Below are 20178 nucleotides of genomic sequence, written 5' to 3' on the forward strand. Positions count from 1 at the left end.
GGGTGGAGGCCCCAATACAATACTCCTCCCGCCATTTTGCCTCCACCACCAGCTCAACCACAACCATTACCTCCTGCTCCCCCAAGGCAACCTCAAATGCCTGCTCAACCGAACCCGAACCCCAACAACAGACAGGCCCAGCAGGTATATACTGGGGAAACATCATGCCCTACCTATGTTGTGGAGATCCAGGAGATCAATCTTCGATCTGGAAAGACTCTTCCAGATCGCCAACCTCCTCCCCCAGAGGATGAGGAAGATAAACAGGAAAGTGAACCAAAGGCTATTCCACCCTTTCCTGAGAGACTAACGGCCACCACACAACCCAACCCAGAGGAGGATGAGCTTCTGGGAGAACTCAAACAGTTGTGTGTGAAAATTCCACTTCTCCAAGCCATCAAAGATGTACCGATATACAACAAACTGGTTAAGGAAAAGTGTTTCAGACACCCAGGCAGGCGAAAGAGAGATGCTTCAACCATCAATGTCTTAGGACAGCTGTCTGACCTTATGTTAGGACAAGTCATCTGTCCAAAGTATCTAGATCCTGGGAGTCCTGTAGTAGATGTCCACATCAATAGCACCATCATACCTAACACCTTGATTGATCTGGGGGCTGCCATTAATGTGATGACCAGGGATACCATGCTCAAACTCAACCTTCAAGGTTCCTTGAGGAAGACCTCGACAGTCCTACAACTAGCAGATCGCTCCACCGTGACTCCCGAAGGGATTGTGGAGGATGTCTTGGTCTCTGTTGACTCTTGGGAATACCCTACAGATTTCTTGGTTCTGCAACCAAAGGCAAAGCTTACTGGATACCCTCTCATTTTGGGAAGGCCTTGGTTAGCCACTGTAGATGCTTACATAAGCTGTCGTGCAGGAAACATGACCATCAAAAATGGTCCTATGTCTAAGCAGCTAGGTCTATACCCTCCTGCCCAACCCTCCTTAGAGCATGACTTACCACTTTGGTTGGAGGAAGGAGAAGAGGATGAGGTGTACTCAGCACCTTTGTGCACCCTAGACACCACTAGAAGAGACCCCCCAACCGAGGATGACTTGATTGAGACCTTGATCTAGAATCCACCTCCCAGTGCACTGACCTTAGACGAATTGGTGGAGGATGCCCAAGCCAGCACCTTAGTGGACCTCTGTGCGACCAACCCTGTCACTCCCAAAGTCAAGAATGTGGAGTTCGGCCCTGAGAGAACGTTAAAGATCAGCTCCTCCCTATCTCCTTCCCAGGAAAAGGAGCTGTGTAGCCTGTTGGCCAGTCATCTAGATGCTTTTGCTTGGAGCTATAAGGAGATGAAAGGAGTCCATCCTTCGGTCTGTACCCATCACATATACATCAAAGAGGACTGTAAACCGGTTAGGCAACCCCATAGGAGAATGAATCCAGCCCTTAAGGACATTGTCAAGGAGGAATTGCAAAAACTGTTGGACGCTGGATTCATCTACCCCATCTCGGATAGCGAATGGGTGTCCCCTCTGGTGTTGGTTCCCAAGAAAAATGGGAAGTGGAGAATCTGTGTGGACTACTGAGAACTGAACAAAGCTACCAAGAAAGACCATTTTCCTCTACCTTTCATAGATCAAGTATTGGATGGACTGGCAGGAAAGAAGTTCTTCTCTTTCCTAGATGGGTTTAGCGGGTACAACCAAATCCAAATCAGCCCGGAAGACCAAGATAAGACCACCTTCACTTGTCCTTGGGGTACCTTTGCCTACCGAGTTCTTCCCTTTGGGCTATGCAATGCTCCTGCTACCTTCCAGAGAGCCGTCCTGAGCATCTTTTCTGAGCTGGTCCATGATGCAGTGGAAATCTATATGGATGACTTCACTCCTTATGGGTCCAACTTACAGGAAGCATTGTCCAACCTGGGAAAATTCCTAACCAAATGCATTGAGATGAACCTGTCCCTTAGTCCTAAAAAATGTGAATTCCTGATGACTGAAGGGACCATGCTGGGCCATACCATTTCTTGCCAAGGGTTACAGGTGGATCCTAACAAAATTGCTCTCATCAAGAAGGTTCCACCTCCTCAAAAGGTAAGGGATGTTCGGAGTTTCTTAGGATTAGCAGGGTATTACAGGAGATTCATTAAAGACTTCAGCAAGTTAGCCTCGCCATTGTTTGGCCTCTTGGCAAAGGATGTGGAGTTTAAATGGACTGACGATTGTCAGAGGGCTCTGAATGAATTAAAGGACAAGTTGGTGTCTGCCCCAATCTTGAGAGGTCCAAACTGGGCCCTACCTTTCCACATCCACACTGATGCCTCAAACAAAGCCATAGGGGCAGCCTTAGGACAAGTTGAACAAAAACTTCCATATGCCATTTACTTTGTTAGCAAAAACTTATCCAAAGCTGAACTGAATTACACTGTAACCGAGAAAGAATTTTTGGCCGTGGTCCATGCACTGAACAAGTTCCGACATTATATCACTGGCTATCAAACATTTGTACATACTGATCATGCTGCAATTAGATATTTAATGAATAAACCAGATGTGAATGCTCGTATTATTAGATGGTTACTTTTGTTGCAGCAGTTTGATTTGACCATTGTTGACAAACCAGGTAAAGAAAATGTTGTTGCTGACTTTTTATCTAGATTGGACTTGTCTGCAGATGAGGATGGAACAGTGGATGACCAGATGCTCGATGAACATCTGTTTGCTATTTCAGTACTCTCTCCATGGTTTGCTGATATAGCGAACTACCTTGTTTCCGCACAGTTCCCTCCGCACCTGTCCTCAAGAGAGAAGAGCAGAATCGTCAGAAAAAGTGCCTCGTTCACTTGGATCAGGGGCAACCTGTTCAAGCTTGGCCCTGATCAGATCTTAAGGCGTTGTGTAAGGGAGGAGGAAGTCTTTGATATCCTCCTCACTTATCGTGATGGACCTTGTGGAGGACATTTTGCAGCAAAGAGGACCGACTTCAAAATCTTGCAGGCAGGCTATTATTGGCCTACACTTCATCAAGATGTCAGAAGGTATATCAGCCAATGTGACCAATGCCAAAGGATGGGGAAACCAACTCAAAGGGATGAAATGCCTCTCCAACCTCAAGTGACTCTTGAGCCATTTGAGAAGTGGGGTATGGATTTTGTGGGTCCCATCAACCCTCCTTCGAGGCAGAGATCTTACATAATTGTGTGCACCGACTACCTGACAAAGTGGGCAGAAACCAAGGCAATCAAAGCAGCAACAGAAGAAAAGGTGGCTGAGTTCTTAAGGGAAAACATCTTCTACAAGTTTGGCTACCCAAGAGAGCTAGTCACCGATCAAGGAAGCCAGTTCACATCCAACTTAATTGAAGACCTACTAGCTCATCACAAAATCAAGCATAGGACTTCCACCCCCTATCACCCTCAAGCAAATGGGCATGTGGAAGTCACCAATAGAGCATTGGAAGGGATCTTGACTAAGGTGGTGAGCAGCAGTAGGAAGGATTGGGCAGATTGCCTGGTTGAGGCCACATGGGCTTACAACACCACTTGGAAGACCACAACCGGCTTCACACCTTATGAGCTGGTCTATGGGAAGAGAGCCTTGCTGTCTATCGAATTTGAATACAACACTTTGAGGATGGCAGCTCAGCTGGACCTAGACCTCAGCCATGCCCAACAAGAAAGGTTATTGCAGCTGAATGGATTGGATGAGCACCGAATGTAGGCCCTTCTTCACACAGAAGTGGTTCAACTTCAGAGGAAGGTGTGGCATGACCAACACCTCAATGACAAGAAATTTGAGCCAGGAGATTGGGCATTGTTGTATGATTCCAGGCATAAAGATTTCAAGGGGAAGCTGAGAACCAGATGGATGGGACCATATGCAGTAGAGAAATGTCATGACAATGGATCTGTCCTCATTCGGACCATTGACGAGGAGGCCATCCCCATGCTTGTCAATGGGCATCGACTGAAAATCTACAGGAAACCTCTCTCAAGACAAGAATTCATTAAAACTGTGGAGAAATCAGTGTTGGTCATAGAGAAGGGTTCTGCCTCTGTTTTGGGCATACCCTGAAGATCTTAAAAAAAAAAAAAAAAAAAAAAAAAGAGAGAAAAAGAGAAAAAATAAAGATCCTTGGGTGAAAACCTCTCTGAGGCTCCCAAGGCAGATGGTAGGGGTGAAAACCTCATTGAGGCGCCCCTGCTGTCTTTCAAAAAAAGAAGAGAAAAAAGTATGAAAAAGACCCTTGAGTGAAAACCTTTCCGAGGCGCTTGAGGCAGATGGCAAGGGTGAAAACCTCATTGAGGCACCCCTGCTGTCTTTCAAAAAAAAAAAAAAAAAAAAAAAAAAGAAAAAAAAAAACAAAAAAACAGGGACAGCAAGTTCACAATGTGGTAATGCATGCAGGTTGCAGGTTTATGAAGGAAGAAGAGGTCCCTCAACTTGAAGACAAGGGTCCATATCATGCTGCCAGGAGACCCTACCAGCACCTCCTCTGAGAACACTCATCTTCTCCAAGGTATGGGCATGATTTCATCACAGCTTAGTCTTCTACAGGAAGTTACAGACTTTCTACAGGAAGTTCTGTATTTCTACAGGAAACTTCCTGTAGAAGTTTTGGACGGCCCAGAACTAATTGTATGAGGAGATCTAACGACCAAGGTCCGGTATGGACACATGCAAGCTACTATTTTCTCCCTCACACACTACTGTCACCTCCTTCTACCACCCCTGTCGACATGCAATGAAGATACCTGCACAATCAAAGCAGATCAGTGAATTATCAAGAGGAAGCAATTCTGAAATGAAAGAAGACGCTGAGATGCCATGCAATACTCAACCCAGCTATCCAAGGGCCCTGCGAGCGTGATCGTGATGCCACTATCTTCATCGTTCAGCATGCACCCAAGGAGGACAAACTGCTACAGGACATCCTACAGGAATCCCATAGCAGTTTAGCCAACTAGAGTGTACACCATTCGATCGCCTGCAACATGCAATAACAAAGCGGGCGCATGCAGCGGAGTCATACGCTTCATCATCAGCAGCAGCAAGCAAATCCGGACCTGTGCAAATAGCAGCAGTAGCAAGAAAATCTAGTCGTCGTCGTCCTGAAGCCTGGAAAATCATGTCGCGGCCGCACAGGTAAGTGCCTCGCCCTTTCTTTCGTCGAATTACATGAATATTACTTTGAAATGTTTGCAAGCATGAAATGAACGGGTTGAGCAGTTGCATGGCCATTCAACTGGCCACGTCAACCAGTCAGCTGGTCTAATCGGATGTGTAGAATGGTGGCCGTGGAAAAAGAATGAGTAGTGGACACGTGAGAACCGTCCAGTCGGGGAGAAGCGCGTTTGAACAGAAATGGCGGCGGAGGATCTGCGGAGAATGATGCAGCAGTCAGGGAATTTGCAGGGGAATGAGTAGACGACGTCATCCAACAGTCTGACAGGGACAGCTCACCCCCGCGCCACGAATTCTGCCGGATTCAAATCTATCGGCTAGATCGCCACCCCACGCATTTATCATTAGCCGTTTGGAAGTCAAGTGAGCATCCGCATTCCTCTGAAGCTCGACACTCCAAGCCTTCGGCCGTTCGAACGTTTGATAGCAGCACAGAAGGCGCAGACCCACTGCAGTATCCTCCAGAATTCGTGCGCTGCTTCTACAGAAAATTGGGTTCCTCACGTCAAAAGGTGGTGGATTAAAAAGATAAGCCTGAATCTTCCATGCAATTGGTTTCGAGGGTGGCAGAGTCGACGTTCTACAGTCTGGTCGTAAAAAATTGCAAGTATTGTCTGCCGTTTGCATGAATTGTCCTCCTACAGGATGTGAGTTATAATTAAGCCGTGTTAAGGCTCATCGGGAGATAAGTTTTCGTGAATTGTATGCGTGGCAGAGGTGTAATTCTACGCTTTGTCCTAGTAGGCCAATTTTCTTCCGCACTCGCCACCTCCAGCTAACACAGCAGTTTTTCACCATGCCGGGTGGGTTCATCAGAAGGGAACCAACCGACTCAACAAAGCTAAGAGAGAATCCTGAGGTGGTGGAGCTGTTCACGCAAGTGCAATGGATGTCGTTCTGCGACAAATTGCAGGGCTATGATGATGAGGTGGTAGAGGAGTTCTTGCAAGCTCTGAAGCCGAAATCCAAAACATTGGCCACCGTCAACTTCAGGGGTTTGAGTCTCAGACTTACCCCACAATTCATCAGCCAAGTTACTGCGCTCCCAATGGGATTACCATGGGATAAAGAAGAGAGGAAATTGGGCCAGAAGGCTAAGAAGGAATTCTTCCCCCCAGAGGAGGAATTCTCAGAAGATAAGAACGGGGTTCGTAGGACTAGCTTACTGCCACTGTGGAGCGAAGTCAGCCTCCAAATCGTGAAATACATCACTTGCGAAGGTCGGTTTAGCATTGTGTATGGGTACCATTTTCGGTTACTCAAAGAATTGAGGCATCAGATGGACCTACCTACAGAGAAAAAATTAAGCATTCCCTGCTTTCTGTTGCAGTCTATGATTGAATGTACCGCCAAGATGAAAGAAGGCACACCAGACCAAGTAGCCCACCATGGACTCATTAAACTCCTCGTGGAGGATGCGCTCCACACATACAAGGTTCCTCTCTCATGGGAAGCCTTCAGAAATTTGACCAAGGATGGTGATATAAAGATGTTTACCGAAGAGCTCGGTTCATCCAGCAGTGAGGAGACGGAGTCAGTGCCCGCAGGGAAGAAAGAAAAAGGCCAGAAGACCACGACCACGGAGCAGAAGAAAGAGCAAAAGAAGAAACAAGAGAAAAAGGGTGCCAAAGAGAAGGATGACACACCCATGTTGACGGCCAGAGAGAAAAGATTACAAAGTAGAGTGGACAAGGCTGAGCAGGTCCACGCCAGCAAAGGCGCCTCGACAGCAGCCGCAACCAAGTCAAAAAGTAAAACACATTCAGCAAAACAAACTAAAGCAGTGCCACCTGTTTCTATAGGAACACCAAAACCGGCTTCTACAGGAAGCCAGAAATCAACTGAAAAAGGGTCTTCTACAGGAAGCCCTGAGAAAGCGAAACCCAAGGAGAAGAAAGCTGACATTCTTGCAAGGGAGGCAGTAGCCATGCTGGCCACCCTCAGTACACCTCCTAAGCCAAAGGAGAAGAGAAAGAGGGAGACCCCTCTATATTTCAAAGCTAGGAGAAGTGTGAGAATAAAAACGGGCAAGCCACAGCCTCCATCCAGCAGCCCAATCACTATAGAGGATGCCCCTACTTCGCCCAAGGAGAGGTCCCCCTCAAAGATATCAGTCACCTATGAGAGGGGGAGCTTGAAGAAAACTACTTGGAAGGATAGGTTGGACTAGTTGGCCTCAAAAGCCCGGCTACAGGATGCTGAGGATGCTCTACAGGAAACCTTAGCCCAGCTTAAGGAGACCGAGAGGATGGAAGGAGAAGCACCCTCATCACCACCGAGGGAGGGTGAAGTAGAGCCACCAAAAGAAGTAGAGAAAGAGCATATTCTAGAGCCTAGTCCTTAGCCAAGTCTGAGTTCATATTACAACTTCTTAGAGGCTGGCAAAATTATACCTCAGAAATTCACTGTGCCACTGTTCTTTGCATTGGAGGAAGAGAGAGTACATACACACACGTGGATGAAAATAGCCAAATCAAAAGGTGTGGCGGACATAGGTCCCTTGGAGGAGCAACTCAAGGAGGCCAGAAGTGAATTAGCCATGGCTAAACACGTGGCAAATTGCCAACGGGTGTTCCTACAGGAAGAAAACGAAAAACTTAGACTGCAGCTACAAGAGCTGAGGAGAGGAACAGGCACACCCTCAGGGGACAGCACAGCAGAACAGCAAGGCAAAAAGGAACTGCAAACCGGTCTTGGGGAGCCAACCTTGCATCTACAGGAAGTAGAACAACAAGCACAAATTGAGGTGCAAGCTCTCAGACAACAGCTGCAGCAGAAAGAGGCACAATTGGCCTGCATGGCCAGTTGGGCCATGGATGCTATACAATGCAGACAACCGGCCAAATCCTATGGCCTGTACCTGAAAGACCAATGGCTGCAATTTCAAATCAATACCTTGGCGCAAAGGGGTATCTCTCAGCTCCAAGACCCACAACAATTCACTGAATTATGCAGTACCAGCTCATCAGAGGATAAGGCCAAATTAGCGGAGTTCTACCTCCATAATTTGGCCCTGCCTAATGTAATTTCATGGGATCCCAATACGGCCTTAGGAGATATGCAATTAATGGAATTTTCCTCATGGTTGAACCATGAGGAGAAAAGAGCAGCAGAAGCCAAAGCGGTCATGAACCGAGAGCTGAATGAGCCATTGCTAATTAGAGCAGAACCAGGGGATCCAGTTGCACTAATCTCGGCACACCAATACTTGTCCACCGACCCTCAAGCTTCATTGAGATATATGGATCAGCAGGCCCAGGCCATAGCACATTTTGAGGACATGGAGAGACTGTTAGGAGACAACTCTGTCCAAGCTTGCACCCGCTGATGGAATACATTGGCCCATAGTCTGAAAATCAGAGAGTATCATACCCCAACTCGGATGAGGGAAGCTCTAGTACAGGTGGCCCTCTATAAGAAATCCATGCAAAACCTCCAGGCCAGCTGGATTGGCCTCAAGCTAAGCCCACCACTGCTGCTAGGATTGATGGAAGGCAGCACAGAGAAAGATGATAATGAACAGTGGGAAGAGGTGAACAGAAAGGCTGGGTTCCATATCAGCAAGGAGGACACTACTACAGAGGATTGGGATGTAAGGGTGGCAGTAAAGGCAATGAAGGATGAGGAGCTGGATTAGTTGCTCAAGGATGAGAAAATATTTTAGCTGGGGGGTGATGATGAGCCCCAAATTTGGTAACATTTTGGGCTCATTTGGCCTCACTACCCTTGCTCAACCCTTCATTTTTCATGACTTATGCATCATTTTTTAGTATATTTATGTTATTTGTACGAATGAAGGGTAGTCACTATTCCTAGGTGGCTAATACATGTTTATTTCAGGTTTTTTGACATTAAATGGAGCAAAACCACGTAGATGAAGGCTAGGAGACAGCCAAGGTGGCATTGAGGTTTTGTAGGAAGGTTGTCCACGGCATTGAATGGCCTTCCTCGTGATCTCCACCCACAACTCCGAGCTCCAACAGCTATCACCACCGAGCTAGAAGGCAGCCAACGGATTCTAAGGGAACAACAGTTTACTTTTAGTTGGTCAGCCAAGCCCCACTAATTTAGGAGGCCAGCTTGGCCCTCATAATGTATAAATGTTGAGGTTGTAGCCTTCGAAAAAAGACTTTTGAAACTTTGTTGCAGATTCTGAATTACGAGCTATAGCCCTGTTTTGCTCTTTGTAAGCCATTTTTGGCATGTTATCAGACTTTTGACTATTATCTTTTAATGAATAAGTAGGTAGATTTGAGGCAGCTCTGAGTTCTTAAAGGAGCTTAAGCTCTCAGGGTTGGGCCCAACCTGAGAGCCTAAGGCTTCCTTCCTTTGTATTGTTACCTTTCTTTCTTTCAACATTATATTTCTTTTCCTTTACATGCACTTGGAAACACAGTTTGCTGATTCGAATTTCTTGGTGTGGTTACATAGGTTAGTGTTATGAACAAAGTTGCTTCAGTAGTTTAGATTAGAGTAGGGAGATTGAAGTTAATCTGAGTTCCAAAAAGGGTTGAATGCACACTCACTTTCACCTCTGTTTGGGGACTGGGAGTGCAGACCGTGCCAACTACCAAAAACACAGTTTTACATGTTCATGCAAGCTTTAACATAATATTTCCATTTGTAGAAGTGTCCATGCATTTAGATCTTGAGCAATAACTCTTTGTTTCAGCACCATGCACGATTTTCCCTTAAAAACGACATTGTTGTTCTTTGGTTTCTAATAAAACAGTTAGAGTAGGTTGATGACATTTCGGTTATACGCAAGACAGGGGTGATTTGTTTCATTTACACTGCGCAGCACCACTCCATCGTTTCCTTATCCTTCTAAGCCATGCCTAGGCCATCTACTTATCTCCTAGTTAGATCATTTTCCTCCCAACTCTTCTATCATCCACGTTGTTTTATCTTTTCGGCCTTCCATTGCCTCTACCCTCCTCTAGACCAACCAACTTTACACACCCCCTCTCCATCTCATCTCTCTGTCCATAAGCCATCACAAGCTCCCCTCCTACCTCCCTATCCACCCATACAGCTCATTCACTCATCCATCACCCAAAACTCTGATTACAGAACATCCTGTAGAAATTACGGGACTTCCTGTAGAAATCCTGAACTTCTTGTAGAACCCCCTGCAGACATCCTGTAGAAGCTTGCAAACACGGTTGCCAGGCATCTGAACTTTGTGAACTTCTGTGGAATGATGTTAGGGATCCCTTGGACCCTCTCAGAGTCCTCCTGACCTTTTCCAAGCCTTCCTCCCCTTGATCTACCCCTGCACAGTCAAGACCCAGTAAGAAGCACAGTCATAATAACTCCAACAACTTGAGCAAAAATACAAAAACATGTTCTCTTCAGATGAAAGTAGTTTAGACACATGAATCTCATCTCAATAGAAGTAATGGCATCACTTTTAGAAGTTGCATTCCCACCATTGCATCATAAGGATTAAGCTGGTAGAATTAGGGTTTACTAGGGTTTCCATGTTTTGTTGGCTTTCAATTCATTCTTGCAAAGTAGGTTAATTTCCTTTGAGATAGCTTTCGTTCATCACTTAAAAAGCTTATTCTGAGAACATATAGAAGTTGGCTTGAGCCCTAGCGGACTTGTTCCAGCTGACCAAGTGACAGCTGCGACAAGAGCTAGTACTTGTGCATACAGCACCGTCGCTTCCAAGTTTGTTACGAACTACCGGGTTGATAAAATTAGAGAAGGAAGCTCCAGGAGTTGTAGCATTATTGCTACAATACTGGAGCCCACCAGCAGCAAAAGCAGATGACGGGGCTGAGATAGCCGCACCTCGACAGAGTAATAAAGAGCATATCATTCAGAATTAATGCAAAGTGCCCAACCGACTCAGCGGCCTCCAAAAGTCAAAGAATTTCTGACAAACTGAAAGGCATTCATTTTATATTTAAAGTAGCAATAACTTTTTTTATCTGCTATTTTGAAAGTTGGTAAACACAGTTATTGAGCAAATGACTCAGCGTTCAGATATTTTGTAAAACCGATTGTATATATATCCCCACGCATAAGCTTGCTGGGGTTGTTGATTTTTCTTCTGGAGAACTTATGCTGTAAATTTCAGCCTTTTAATACATGGAGCTAATGCAATTTCTGAAGTTCTGAGTTGTTTTGATGTGTTGTGGTGTGATTGCTTGCTGCTACAGGATTCCTACATATTTCATGGCACAATAAGTTTCCTGAACCTTCTTGTTATGTATTTCATTCTTTCATAATCCGCTCATGCTCTATATTTCACAGGTTTAATAGCACAGAAAAAGAATAGTTCAGGATTTGTTCATTAAACACCCTGAACTCAATCTATGCTGTTATGAATGTTTTCTCCAGTATTAGTTATGAAAGTGTAATTCTTAGTTGCTCACCTTCATACTAAAACTTTCACAGTGAGTATTATTCAGGAATTCAAATCTGCTCCTGAGTGATATTTCCTTTTCCCACATCACCAGCTTAGTGAAAGATTCTTAGTTGCCTCTCACTGGCTAGACATATTTCATCTTCACAATTTTAAGTTTGTTTCATGATATATCTATATGGCCCTGCAGTTTTAGCAATCTTACTCAATACCTCAAACAACCCATAATCACAGACTCCATTGCCTAATGGACTGAACCTTCTGAAGATCTCATCTCAGCTACTGGAAGACATCATTCAACCAAAATTTAAACAAAAATTCAACACATTATAACTAGCCTAAAACATTACCAAAACAAAGCTAAATCCTGAAGAGAGAGCCCTCTCTGATTGCAGGTAGGCTAGGACCTGTGATCCAAAGATTGGTCTGTGGTTACCTCAGTCGTATTCCCTTAGGAGTCAAAGGGAACAACCTGAGAGATAACAGCGACCATGAAAGAATGGAGCGAAAATGTATTATAGTGTGTGAGACAGGTGAATTATTTGAGCGACTTCTCTTGAACATATCGGCGACAATGACATGATGGATTGGTAGCATTAACCCCAAATGTGGATGGTGTGATGGAACCATGGTGATGTGACCAGTGAATGGAACAACCCAACCCAACTCGGATGTGGAGTGAAAGTGTCATGTTCAAGAGCGACTTGCTACCAACAAAGTTTCTTCAAGTTTTCTTCCCAATTTTTCCCCAGTCATTGCTGACCAGTACCTCTTTATTTTTGTCAAGCTTGAGGAGGATAACATATGCTTGTTCTATAATTTTTCCTTCGGGCGAACCCATCGCTATGTTTTAACGAGTCTAGCGATAGTGAAACTCGTTCTTGTCTGTTATGGACAAGTTTGTCGCTATTCAGTTTTAACGAGTTTAACGACAAAGATAACTCAGTCCTTTTCAATTTTAGAGAGTCTGAAAAGGGACGTAAAGGAAACTCCAAAAATCCTTTTTCGTCATCTAATCCCATAAGTCCGAAAAAGTATAAAATAATACAAAAGGGATGAATTTTCGGTAATTTTAACGAGCCGAACAAAACAAGCGCTCGATCTTTTTGTTTAATAATCCGTTAGGTCCAAAAAGATTAAAATCTAAAGGAGGGATAGCACTTCCGGTCACTTTAACGAGCTAGAGATGCTAATGGTTCGACAATCTTTTCATATTTTATGAGTCAGTTGAAAAGAGCTTAAAGGAGACTTGTTTTTGAGGAACGAGTGATAGACTCGGGTAGCAGTTGATTCCAGGTAAGGTTTGGAATTTTCTAATCACAGCAATGTCACAAGGATGGCTAACAAGATCACTCTTTGCAGTTGTTCCTCAAAAGGGGTAAACAATCAAGTGGAGGTGAATGATCGACCAATACAGAGTGGAGGTGATGATGAGAACACAACCAAGGCTTCAAAGGCTGAAGTAATACATCCACGATGGTTATTTACCGGAAATGGTTCATTTTTTAATGAGCTTAAATGCTGGGGGAACATTTGCTCATTGCTTATGTTTATTTTTTAACGAGCTTGAATTCCGCATTAAAACTGCTTGATACATCGGTCATTTCTTGACTTTACCATTAATAACTTTGTTCCTTCAAAGATTGTGCTGCATGCTCAATTGCTTCATCAAACTAGTTAGAAATGAACAATACATATTTGGAAAATGAGTTAAGACACTAATATTTTACTTGAATTACGTAAAAAGTAATTTAAAAGTGCTTTTACCCCTCATTTTACCATTTCATTTGAACTTTTTTCTGTTGGAGCCTTAGAGGTGCTTTCCCCCTTGATTTTCACTAGCTGATTCTGGGAGATTCTATGGATGATTTTTGGCACCATCCGGACCAGGTAGGAGCTAAACCCTAGATCTTTCATTTCATCCTTTACATTTTGCATTCTGAGCCTGATTTCTAGTTTTTCTGAGCCTCTGGGGTTTGAAAAACTCGCTCTGGCTCCATCGCACCCTTTCTATATTGAAAGGTGCGTTGCATGTTGGCCTACCCATTGGACAGTTTGCGTGCAACACACCCAGAACACTGCTGGGGGTGTGATGGGCGCAAGGAGGGAAATTTGTGCACAGTCTTCAATGGAAATTTTTGCCTACTTTTCACCAAATTAGGATCTAACTCTTCTCTTGTTTGTTTTCAGAGATTTATTGGAGAAAAATGCCTATTACATGGCAAGAACGTGAGCATGAAGAAGAGGACATGCTTGCTTTACATGATCCAGTTACGGTAAATGCACTGCGGAACTGTGGCTTGTTCAAGTTTTTCCGCATCTCTAGCATGAGGCAACAAATCAACTTGTTGTAGTATTTGCTCGATGCCTGGGACCCTTCCAGTCAGGTGTTCCAGATTAGGGGCAAATCCATCCCCTTGACTATTGTGGACATCTATTTTTTGACCGGCTTATCGAGGCGGGGTGCCCCTATCTCATTATCAGGTTCGGCCCGTGGGGTTGAATATGTGAGAGATTACATTCGCAGGTATTGCAGAGAGGGATCTCAGCCGAGTAAAGACGACAAGATCATCATCCGAGATGTCACTGACAGGTCCCTGAGGACCATTCTGTTCACCTTTGGTAGGATGGCTGTTAGTGCGGCTCTTCATGTGGTCAACCGGTCTTATATGTAGTATGCCTTAGAATGCCTCGAACTGAAGGTGTTCAACTAGTGTGATGCAGTACTCTTTGTGATGAAAGAACAATTGACCAAGGTGAAAAATGGAAGATTGAAGAACTCTGGATATGGTTCTATTTTGACCGCCCTTGCGTTGGAAAAGATCCTGCTGATCTAGCCGCAGTATATTTCACTTGGTTTACCTCCACCGATTGAGCCATAGATGCAGAGATGGGTTGACCATATGTCCAGACATGCTGGTCAGTCTCAGGTTTGCTTTTTTGATACCTTCTTCGGGTGGTTCAATCGTCAGGAGATGGTATTTTCCGAGTATCCATATGCTGGTATGGACTTCCGGGGTGACCCGGATTTGGTACTGCTGGCTGGCGAGCAGTGGGGTGCCATTGGTAAATTCTTTGACCATATTTATGTTTATCATTTCTCTTTATAATGTCCTTGTGCTTTATTCTGTCAAGAATAATCAGAACTCATGTGCTCATGCAGATGTTGGTTCCGTTCAGACAGTAGTACGCCTGAGAGTGTTAGCTGCCGGTCCAGCAGGAGAGGTTGTGGGAAGGGCTATCCTTCGCGACCCTAATGTGGCCGAGACTCTTTCAGCATTATAGGATCAGGTCGAGGGCCTCACTCTCGGTACTCCAGATTTGAGGACTGACGAGCTGCCTCTGAGGTTGCAATGACATACTACTGGTGTGCCAAGCCGATGGACTAGGCTTTTACGCATGATTGCACAGGCGGTGACTTGTTATCACCAGCATCATTAGACTAGGGTGCCCCCTAGAATTTTGAGTTTTGGGTCATTTGACCAATTTTGTCTTGGTTACAGAACATTATGTGTAAACCATAAATAGTTATATATATATATATATATATATATATATATATATATATATATATATATATATATATATATATATATATATATATATATATATATATATATATATATATATATATATATATATTTGATTTTCAGAGTTTTATTTTGGTTAAGTTACATGATCGAAATGCAAATATTGATGAAATGCTTCTTTTTATAAATGTTGCAAATGTCTATCTAATTCCTAATTTGCCAATGAGTCAGTTAATGTGTTTAAGCTTATGGAAATATGCTGATATTGAATAAAATCAAATTGCCTTTCCAAAATCTTGACCATTAGGAACATGCGATAGATAGTTGGATTTCAGACGGAGTAGATACTAGTGAGTTGTAGTATGACGAGCTGTGAGTCTAGCCTGACGACAAGTCGGCGTATGCCATGTGTGATGGCATCAGAGAGAAGTTCTATCAACGTGCTATATTCAGCGATGTTATTCATTGATCGACCAATACATACCCCTCTGAAACTTACTAACTCGCCGCTTGGATAAAAAATGGCCCAGGCCGCAGAAGATAGGTTCCGCGAACTACGACTTGCTCCGTCGGCATATCCAACAAAAGATTCCAATAGGTTCGAAATTTGCAAAAAATGTAAAAAGTGGATTTACTTCGCCAAAACGATTACCTTTAGTGAAAACAAAAATGTAACAAAAGCATATGGGTTACCACACTAAATCATGCATAGTAACGCTTAAGGTACAACCCATTACGGGGTTGCGCCAGTGGAATTCCATCGTAATCCATTAACTTGTAGGCTCCTTTTGCTAATACACGTTTAACAATATAGGGGCCCATCCATAAAGACTTGAATTTACCTGCTCCCAATTTATCGGATTCTTGGTCGTAAAGTAAGACCAAGTCACCTTCTGAGAAGACACGGGGTTTGACATTCTTGTCGAACTGCGCCTTGACTCGTTTCTTATGGGCTTCGTTAGCCAAAGCGGCATCACGATGGGTTTCATCCAATTGGATTAGTTCCAAGAAACGAGCCTCCTCTTCTGAAGTTCCAGGGAGAAGGTCGATTGCGAGTTTGAGGGACGAGATTTCACACTGAACTGGTAAGATTGCTTCTAGGCCATACACCAGTTGGAAGGGTGTAAACCCGGTTGCATTCCTTACCGATGTTCGGTATGCCCACAAGGCCGAGTACAGGATCAGGTGCCAACTCCTTTTGTGGACTCTAATCATCCTTTGCAGCATGCGCTTCAGGACTTTGTTGATTGCTTCAACTTGTCTGTTGGCCTGCGGGTAGTATGGAGTAGAGCTGTCGTGAGACAATCCTAATTTGGCAGCTAATTCGGCCATCATGTGGTTGTGAAAATTCGATCCATGATCTGTGACTATAGCCTATGGAACGTCAAATCTGGCGACTAGATGATTGAAAAAGAAAAGGGAAGCTGTTTCACCAGTGTTATCTAATGTAGGCATCGCCTCGGCCCATTTGGTAAAATAGTACACTGCGACTATGATACACCCATGCCCCCCCGTCGAGGTGGGGTTACATGTCATTAAATCAATGCCCCATTTGGTGAATGGCCCAACAACAACTATTGGCTGCATCGGTGTGGGTGGTGTTCTGGTTTTGCTATCGAAAATTTGACAGGCATGGCAACTTCTAACTGCGGTTATGCAATCATTGAACATTGTTGGCCAGAAGTATCCTGCTCGTAAAAATTTTTGCGCCGTAGCGTAACCAAATTGATGCCCCCCACACGCACCTGAATGGAAATCATCCAGGACTTTTTCAGCTTCCTCATGGGTGAGGCACCTCCTCAGAACTGTATCGATGCCACGATGGTAAAGCGTATCACCGACGATCATGTAGTCTTTTGATTGGTATCGAATACGTTTTTGTTCGGAGCGGGAGGTATTAGGCCTATATTTTTGGGTTTGGAGATATATGATTATATCTCCATAGTATGGATTGCTTGAAGATATCAGAAACAAAGATTCATCCATGATTGTTTCATCTGATGTTTCATCGTTGGACGACGATGGTAGATTGCATAGTAATTCTGCGAAAACCAGGGCTTTCTTTGACTTGGATTTTACAAATTCCAGATCAAACTCTTGTAAAATTGCTATCCATTTTGAATATTTGCCCCCTAGCAACTGTCGCGACAATATATAAGTCATAGGGTTGCAATCTGACAGAATTGTAGTTTTTCGAAAGAGGACATAGTGTCGAAATCTTTGTATCGCTTGAGCAACTGCGAGCGCCAGCTTTTCAACATAGGAATATTTGCTTTCTATATCATTTAAGTTCCTACTTAAATAATATATAGGATGTTCAATTCCGTTGTCTTCTTGAACTAAAACCATTGCAATGGTTGTATCTGCTGCAACCAGATACAGGTTAAAGTCTTTTTGATAATCAGGAGCGTACATTAATGATGCTTTCATTAGGGATTCTTTTAAAGCATCAAAGGAGGCTTGCGCGACCTGATCCTAGATGAAGGGAACTTCCTTTTTCAATAGACTTGTATAACCTTTAGCAAGTTCGGCGTAATTTGGAATGAACCTCCTCAGAAAGTTTGCTTTTTCTTGGAGTTTCTAAATCTGAAGCAAATTTGAAGCTGGAGGCAAATTTATGATTGCATGAACCTCACATGGGTCGAGACGAATCCCATCCTTTGAGACTACAAAGCCGAGTAAACGATCATAACTGACACAGAACACACATTTGTGTGGATTGAGTCGTATTTTGTAGTGTCGGCAACGTAGAAATATCGCTCTCAAATGCTGCAGATGATCGGTCCGCTTTCACGAATGAGCCGGAAGGTCGTCGAGATATGCTTGAATGATGTTTTGGATGTCATGGAAGGCATAATTCATTCCCCTCTGAAATGTTGCCCCTGCATTCTTTAAACCAAAGGGTAATTTGCAATATGCGAATGTGCCCCACGGACAAATAAATGCAGTCTTTGACTGGTCTTGTGGGCGGATATTTATTTGATTATACCCGGAGAATCCATCCATGAATGAAAAGATTTCGCATCCGGCACATTCATCAATTATCTGGTAAATAAAGGGTGTAGGGTAGTTGTCTTTTGTACAAGCTTGATTTACATCCCTATAATCGATGCACACTCTAATCGTTCCTTGTTTTTTCATAACAGGAACAATGTTCGATACCCAATCGGTTAGAGGAACTGGGTAAATGAAAACAGCATGAAGAAGGTTTTCAACTTCTGCCTTGATGGCAGCGACTTTCTTGGGGTGCACCTACCGTAGCCGTTGTCGTACTGGTTTGACATCTGGATACATCTTGATTTCGTGTTCAGCTATACTTGAGTCAATGCCCGACATTTCATCATATGACCAAGCAAAGACATCTCTGAATTCGTGAAAAAGAGCATTGTATATTTCTAGTTTTGAAGGAGAACAACATTTGCCAACATAAATATTCTCTACAATATCTGTTTTGGTCGAGATATTTATGGCGATAGTCTCTTCAATGTTGGACAAGTTTCGCTCGGAATCCACCGTGTTTACAGTATTTGATAGGAAATAAAAAACTGAAGGATGATGAAGGTCATCAGGAGTATCTTCTTTACAATCTGGAAGATGGGAACGATGGTGATAATCTTCCCATGGCGCCCCTTCAATTACCATGGATTGAACAATTCCTTCGTCAGTGTAATGCACTTGTGACCAAGGATCTGAAGGGGTGCCATATTCCTTAGACCTATCTATCCAAACGCTTGATGAGCGTTGATTCGGGTTTGTCTCCCATGCCAAAAAGATTGATTGCTACAATATTTCTATTGGGCTTGGAGGCAATACCTACGTATGATCCATGTTTATATTGTTTTATGAGATCTTTTGAATCGAAGATATCATATTGCAGGTTCCTACCATCGCTACTTCTGCCAGATTGATTAGAGGTGGAAGGGAAAAATTCCCCATTAATATAGGGTCTTTTAGTAGGCCTACTTTGATATTTTGAAGCGTATGGGGGCTTCCATGGATCATCGGAATGCATCCCGTAACTTGGGAATTATTCGGGAGAAATGTTTGTTGGTCAACAATCGTAATTCCTCCTTGAAAAGGAAATGCAATCTTTCTAAAGTAGGTCGACACAACTGCAGCCATAACATATATCCATGGTCTTCCCAGTAGGATGTTGTAATCGAGGTTTCTGTTGATTACTTCGACATCTATTTCTATTGTTTTCCCTCCTAGTTCAACTTGCAAGTTACTTAGAATACCATATGGGGTATACTTTCGTCCGTCAAATGCTTTTAATGTTTTCGAAGATCGCGACAAGGTTGGAGATCCTAAATTTTTCCAGCAACTCATCGACATAATACATGTAGATGCCCCCTCATCAATAATTGTTCGATGAACAGTTTTGTTGAGGGCTTTCACTTGAATGAGGAAAGCTAGTTGAGCTGGTAACTGAGGATCGTATCCTTTATGATTAAAGGACACAAGATTAGAATCCTTTGGGTCTATCCCACCGATAGCTGATAATAAAGCCTGATTTTGGGATGGGCAATTTTGCAGTACCTCAAGTGTCGACATAGCGGATGGTGATTGGGCCAGATCTTCCACTATATTATAATGTTGTGCTGCTCTGGCACGAGGATTAAATGTCGACTTGTGTACTACTCCCTTTGGCGGTTTTATTGTTAGCTCTGGAATGATGGGCGGTGCAACTTCTGTCGAAGTTGTTGTCGAACTACTAGGTTGATCTTTATCCTTGTTGTTTGACAGCTGTGGATTCCTGTAATCTTTGTTCCTTGTCGATATCAAAGCATCATTTTGTTGTTTCGAAACCGACAACATTAGTACTTGGGACGGGGAAGCATTTTCACTAGCAACCAGATTTGTTCCTGGATTTGGAAACGGATCAGTCAATACTGCCGAGGTTTTTGAATTCTTGAAGAATCTTTTAAGCTCAGCCTTATGTGGACAATCTCTTGTCCAATGATCCTCATCACATATTATACATGGATTTTTTTGGTTTCCTATCTCCAGGAGGGTTTGCAGAAGATTTTTCGATGATGATTCCTCCTGTTTCTTCTTCTTCCCTTTGTTTTTCTTCTTGCCTCCTGGTTGCTTGGTTTCTTTGCCTTTATCTGTCGAGATGTCATT

The sequence above is a fragment of the Pinus tabuliformis genome, chromosome 4_2 (genome assembly GCF_031772625.1).
Source record: "Pinus tabuliformis cultivar Carrire ecotype Pingquan chromosome 4_2, CPIR1, whole genome shotgun sequence".
In the NCBI taxonomy this organism is placed as follows: domain Eukaryota; kingdom Viridiplantae; phylum Streptophyta; class Pinopsida; order Pinales; family Pinaceae; genus Pinus; species Pinus tabuliformis.